The 7,211-nt window shown below is 40.0% G+C and overlaps 2 pseudogenes; both read right to left on the bottom strand.

Moving 5' to 3' along the window:
* Positions 1-330: 330 nt before the first annotated feature.
* LOC112181423 lies at positions 331-2,138 on the bottom strand (annotated as a pseudogene).
* Positions 2,139-2,587: 449 nt separating this feature from the next.
* Positions 2,588-4,044, bottom strand: LOC112181428 (annotated as a pseudogene).
* Between the last annotated feature and the right edge of the window lie 3,167 nt (positions 4,045-7,211).

A 7,211-nucleotide genomic window follows, 5' to 3' on the forward strand; every position in this document is an offset into this window, starting at 1 on the left:
TAACCTCACTTGAATAGACACTGTTAGCATTGCTCGCATGACAGACATTAGTACCGTTAGTCTCCCTAGACATGGACACCATTACCCCTACTTTCAATAGACCACCGTTAACCACACTTTAACAGGGAGTGTGATCTCCTGTTAACTTGTTAAGCATCCTTTCGTAAATCGTAACAGCAGAGCTGCAACTTCAAAAATTTGGGTGAACTGTTGAAACTTGAAAGAGGTCTGCAAAATTTCAATTGACAGTCCAGACTATAACATGAATCGATTATTAAGGTGGTACTCCTAAGAAGCTTTTCATTTGATAGAAAAGAATAGTAATACAGATGAGCATGAAAACCAAAAAGGTTCATATAGATGAACATGAAGAATATACACCCGTTCTATCTTTCCTCTCTTTACAACAATCCAACAACACAACTCAAATGTAATCTGTTCTCCAAGCCTCTCAAATGATGACCTAATAACATACACCTGCCAATAGTAAGAGGAAAAATTAGTCAACCTTAGAGCCTGAAGGAAATTAGATCAAATAGTAGGAATGAACAAAATGCACATGGTGACAATGTGGAGCATGTGCCTCTGCTTATGTCCACATGCACAATTCCAGAAACCAATTTAGAAACGGGAGTGAAATCAACACTTCCCCATTTTAAAATACATTACCCCCTACTCTAAAAGCCTTCTTTCATTAGTTTTTTCAACTCAAAGAGGATGAATTGTAAAATAGGAGTGTAGATTTCAATCCCCTTTCTAAAGGGAAGAAGAACAATGGTAAAGTCCTTACCAGAAAAGAACCTTCGCTAGGTAATCTCGTGAAGTTCCTACAGTATCACAAAGTTCGCCAGCAGAATCTAGAACATTCTCTATATTCGCTTTAACTAAATCTTCCTCAAATTCTGGGAGAAATCTGGGCGTAAATCAACGGGTGGAATTAATGGCCCCTAATCAAAAGCTTCAACGACGTGCATTTCATATACGAGGGACAAAAAGAAGTGCATTACAAAGAAAAAAACTAAAACTTTGGAAGCTCACAAAAGATAGCCAAAAAGAAGCTTTGATCATGCTTTCTAAATTCTAACCAACAATGTCATCCAAACTTGAACCCACAAAAGAAGATGAAAAGGCTGAAAAAGCTAAAACTTGAAATCTCACAAAAGAAGGAAACACAAACTTTGATCATGCACTCTAACTAGAGACAGCTAACAAACAAGTCGTCCAAACTTGAAATCAAACAAGTATGAAGGTTTGAGAGAAAAGGCTCACCTCCTTAACATTAGTTAACTCTGATTGCAACCTCTGGATGTAATTCAAAGCCTCCGGAGACAAATCCCGAAAACTTGAGGACTTGTTGAGCCCAGGTATTGATTACTCGCCCCAAATCCATTCTCGCTATCCCTTTCCTCACTATCCCCGTCTCCGAACTCCCATCGATCTTCGACCCATCCAAAGCCACAGAATTCTCTGTAGAAATGTCAAAATTCCTCATCAATGATATCCGATACTCCGCGTTCCACAGTGTATACCTGATCCATAATCCAAACCACTTCAATTCACTACAATTTCAAACTCTAAAATCTCGAAAATTGGAACGGATTCAAATGTAAATTTACCCGAACCATTCAATTCAATACAATTCGAACTCTAAAAATCTCGAAAATTCAGAAACGGATTCAAATGTAAATTTACCCGGTGATTATGGAAGAGCGAGGAGGCGATCAAGGGAGCTCTGCAAACCCTAACGGTGACGGAGAACTGATCGGACGCAGCAATCCCAGCATAGTAGAGATGGTCTGCTTCATCGAGTCCTTAGCGGAATCCGAAACGCCTTTGGAGATGACGGAGCTGTCAAGCGGCTCAATCCGCTTCAGCATATTGGCGATAACGGAGAATCCGCGGTCGAAGCCGGACTTCCGCGTCGAGACGAACTCGTCGGACACACCGCCGCCGCCGTCGACGCCGGAGATGAGGCATCGGATTGTGGAAGCCGAGCAGGCCAAACGACGCCGTTGGGCGCGGAATGAGGGGAGTAATGGGCGAGCGAGGAGTGGTGGCGGGAAACGGGAGGCAGAGGCGGGCTTGAGTGACAGGTCGGTGAGGCGAGAGAGAGTGAAAGCCCGAGCTGCGGCCGCCATGGAACAACCACGAGAGACTTGTGGCCTCTTGTGTGGTGCCTCCTCGAATCTTCTGTTATCTATTTGCTTGAAATTTAGTTTTGTTTGCTTTTGTAAATTGCGTATTGGTTAACAAGATTCCCTGCGATTTCAACAGAACTACAGATTCGCCCCCGAACCGAATTATGTAGCATTGGTTCATAGTTGAATAAGCTTACTTTAAATAAGTGAGCAAGACACGTCCTATGTATTACCGTGGTGTTTCACCACATAGACAAGAAGTTGTGTAGATGGTAGCGGAAGAATATGTGATGGTCATTCTGACCTCTTTTTTATATCAATGAAAATTCCTAAATAGTTTTACTCAAAAAAAGAAAAGAAAAAAAGAGTTGCACACAATAAGGACGTCGTCAAGATATCAGTCAAAATAAACAGACTTTAATGTACTGATTGCAACCTCTACCTCATATTCAATCAGCCACATTCATGGGCATCTCATCAATCTGGGTACTGTAGTACTGTTCAATGTCTCTTAAAATCCTGATATCATCGTTCTTGACAAAGTTGATTGCCACACCTTTGCGTCCAAAACGACCCGAACGACCAATTCTATGAATGTACAGCTCTCGATTGTTTGGAAGATCATAGTTGATAACCAACGAAACGTGTTGAACATCGATGCCTCGAGCCCAAACATCTGTTGTGATGAGGATTCGTGATTCACTGTTCTTAAAGTCTTTCATTATAGCATCTCTCTCTTTCTGAGGCATGTCTCCATGCATGAAGACACAGTGAAGTTATTGCTCCGCAACTTTTCGCTGAGCCAATCGACCTTTCGCTTTATGTTGCAGAAAACAACAGCTTGTGTAATCGTAAGGGTATCATAGAGATCACAGAGAGTATCAAACTTCCAATCTTCTCTTTCAACTGAAACAAAAAATTGCTTGATTCCCTGCAGTTAGAAATACACAATTAATATTCACATATATTTCAAACTTGAAGGCAGCATCATATATATCAAGCAACATAATTATAAATTATATATACGTACCTGTAAAGTCAGCTCATCACGCTTGACCAAGATCCTTACGGGATCAGTCATGAATAGTTTAGTCATCTCGAGAATTTCATTTGGAAGTGTGGCAGAAATCAAGCATACTTGGACTTCATGCGAAAGATAGCGGTAGACGTTGTAAATCTGATCCTTGAAGCCTCTGCTCAACATTTCATCAGATTCATCGAGAATTAATAATTAATTTGTCGAGGACGTAGAGTTTTCCTGTCGAGCATGTCACAGACTCTACCGGGAGTTCCAGACACCACATGAACTCCGTTCTCTAGCCTTCTAATATCTTCACCCAAGCTTTTGCCTCCTATGCATGAATGTACTTGAATATTTAGGTAATTTCCAATTGCCAATATCACTTTCTCTGTCTGGGCCGCCAATTCCCTCGTTGGAGAAAGTATCAATGCCTGAACCCTAGAATACAACGTAAATAGTTAGGCACGTACTTGACAAATAAGCCGTAATTAGCGATAACCCTAAACCTAGATATCAAATTAAGTAAAATTCGATCAAACGACAAATCATCATGCAAAGAAACAGACCTAGCGGTAACCCTAACCCTAGTAGTAAAGTAAATAAAAGAGTAAACCACTCCAATAAAACTAAAACAAAAAACTTTAGGTAGAAAAGGATATCATACTCTCTGGAGGCGGTGTCAACCATTTGGCAAGCGGCGAGTGCAATCATTGATGTCTTTCCGGTACCGGACTGCGCCTGGGCGATAACATCCCTGCGCTCAATAATGGGTCTGATGGCCCGTTGCTGGATAGCTGAGGGCTTCTCAAAGCCATGGTTGTAGATGCCTCGGAGGAGCTCTTCTTTAAGGCACATATCGTCGAAGCTCATTATCGCTCTATACCTTCAGATTCCGAGGTCACAAACTTGAGCTTCTCCTCTACGGTATTTTGACACCCCGTATCGTTTGGCTTGCCCCGGAGGTTGCGGTTGCTGCCATGCTTAAACAAAAACTTGGTTCGACTTCTGTGGGTATATTATGTCAAAAGAGTAGGGAGTCCCTCTTTTATATAGGCTATATGAAGATTAGACCTTCCTTATTGTCTGAGGAAACCTTCCAAATCAGACTCTAATAAAATCTTGCAATCTTCCTATTCCTTATGTCTGAGCACTTTAAAACCTACCAAATCAGTGACTAGGCTTTCAATTTCACAGATCTAAGATATAAGGAAATCTTGGCGTGGAAGGCAAGTACTAGATTTAAAGAATTCGATTTATCATGTTTGCAATTGTGTTGATTTTTAATTGTTTATTTGAAATCTAAACAAGAAATAGGAAATTCGGACCTTTATCTTGCGTAATTATTTGTATCTGATTCACATGTTTTGTTTTACAGCTAAAGAAAAAAATAATAATAATAATGACACCTCTAGAATGAAGTAGCTAGCCTATATATATGCTAAATAAAAAAAAAAAAAAAAAAAAAAATCTATATGTGCTACTATATCTGAAGAGCAATTATAATTAAAGCGTTGAAGCAATGTAGATTTTCAATCTTCTTGCTGAGCATTCTAGATGGGAAAAAAACAATTTGTTATGAGCAGTAATGATAAACGACCAATTGGCAGGCATTATCCTGATTCGTAACAGTGAGCATAGTTGATTAGAATTGTGTTTCCTAATATTTACCGAAAAAATGGGTACTTAACCAGAGAAGTTACAAAAGTTTATTCGATAAATAATACTAATTAGAATTGAGTTTCATAATATTTAGTTATTACCATTAAGGTTGGAAATTGATCCAAAGAGGTCACAAAATTTTCCAAGATTGTTAATTGACAATTTGCCTCTGCTTGTATGGATATTTCAATAACGAACCCGGTGATTCTAGAAGCCTAATCCAATTACTTGAAATACAAGTTTGAAATCTTGCCGATGAAGCTAGCAAGAAGCCTTATCCGATTACTCCGAAAAGCCTTATCCGATTACTCCGAAAAGCCTTATCCAATTACGTGGAATTCAAGTTGAAATCTTGGCGATAAATCAAGAAGAAGCCTTATCCAATTACAACACCCTCCTCGTTTCCCAAGCAGCTCGATTCTCTAGACATGGCGGACAACAATCGCAATCGGCGTCAGGTGGTGCAGCACAACGTAGACACTCCAGAAGTGATGAAATCGTGGGTGGACAGAGTTGCGGCGGAGAATGATCCCTCCGAGCAGCACGTTTACAAAGTGAGCCAGGCATTCACCGATGAGGAGTACGCATCCGTCAGGAACGAGCTGATGCTGATGAATATCAGAGCTGGCAGAGAGGATTACATCATGAACAAGCCTCTTCCGATTGTGAGTGTGAGTAGCGATGAGGAGTTACGAGCAGAATTCGCCAAGAGGGGCAAAACCTTCCGAGTCTACATCGATAACAACCGACGTTATCAGAAGGCTGAGATTCACCATACTGCAAAAGTGGAGTTCGGCCTCGACATCTCTCTCGATCCACCAAATTAGCTAACACCATACTCACAATCCTTCTTTCGGTGTTTAACATTGTGAATTTGTGATACGATTAGTTAGACATTTGATCAAGCTGGCTCGCTCTATATGCTTGTTGTGTTTGTTACTCTTTATATTTCTCGTTGTAAACAGCATGAACCTCCACTAAAGAACAGGAATTGCAATACAGAAAATATAGCTTATTTCTATGCAATACAGAGTAGCGGTGAACTACTTGATTATCCTTGTTGAGAAAGATTACTGGTTATACTCACCGTTTTGGCCACAGATCGTCACTGTTGTACTTGATCAGTGAGTTTATGAGCCCAGTCTGACCCAAAAGTATATAATATATTGCTGCAGTTATTATTATTATTATTATTTTTTTTTTTTTTTGGGTCGATGAAAGGCGGGTTGAGAATGATCGGAGCTTTTCTAGAGCTCCAAAGGAACCCCGGTAGGCTCCGATCTACAGAAGCCCTCAAATTCATAGTGTTGCCGTCGCAGGAGTTTCTCCACGCGCCGCCGCCATTCCATATACTATTTCGATTTCGTCGGGAACGGTGTTCGATCAGCTTCTTTGTGACGATGACTCAGATTTGGTGTCATTGGGACCTCGCTCTAGTTTTCAATGTAAGTTCTAAGTTCATAGCATTATGGGTTTTTGTTGGGTTTTAATTTCTGGTGAACAACTCTATAGGATGATTAAACGCATTAATTTATGCTCTAAACTTCTAAGCCCTGATGCCCATCCCCTCAAGCGTCTTAGTTAAGCACAGAGGTGCCTGTGGAGCAGCTAGCTTTAGGTAGAACGGTTGAGTTTCTGTGGTTGTTCATATGCTCGTTACTCCATTCTTTCTATGAAAATAAATGTTTTAATGCTATCCCTAGCTATTCAAGATTCTAGATTGATAAAAAAAAAAAAAAAACCATTTAATATGAAAATGTGTACCTCCCATGTATGGTGATAGGTATCTCCTAGTCCTAGGACCATTGTTAATTGCCTTTGGTTATTGAGAAAAAGCAAGAAAGATAGGGATAACCATGTAGTAAAAACGAAGGGAATCTGTTATGCTGTTTCAATTTCTGCAATGCTAAGGTAAATAGGTGAATGCTTATAAATTTTCATTAACTTCATAGCTGGCCGGGATACCTTTAGTTATAATTTTCATAATTTTGAAGAGATCCGTCATGGAACCTGAAGACTGCAACAGACTACCTTTTGTCCTTGTGATGGCAATTGGTTGCTTCTTGATGTCAGTGCTTTTGCTGCAAATTAAAGAGGTCTAATGAAGTCCTTCTGATCATCGTAAAATTATTGCTCCTTCATTACAGCTAAGCTTGTAAACACGAAGCTGGCCTTTCATATTGATGTGACTGCTTAGATGAAAACCATTGTCCTGGTTCGCTAATTATGCTTTTGAACCGCTCAACAGTAAGGTGTGGTTCAAAATCTTCCTAATAAGCTGCTCCATGATACTCATGTTTCTTTCCTTAAAAGAAAGAAAAGAACAGTCTAGTGTTCCTTTCCCTATCTTTTTTCTTTGGATAATGATCCCCATTTCTTGTTATATGGGCTGT

The sequence above is a fragment of the Rosa chinensis genome, unplaced genomic scaffold (assembly GCF_002994745.2).
Source record: "Rosa chinensis cultivar Old Blush unplaced genomic scaffold, RchiOBHm-V2 RchiOBHmChr0c44, whole genome shotgun sequence".
Taxonomy (NCBI): Eukaryota; Viridiplantae; Streptophyta; class Magnoliopsida; order Rosales; family Rosaceae; genus Rosa; species Rosa chinensis.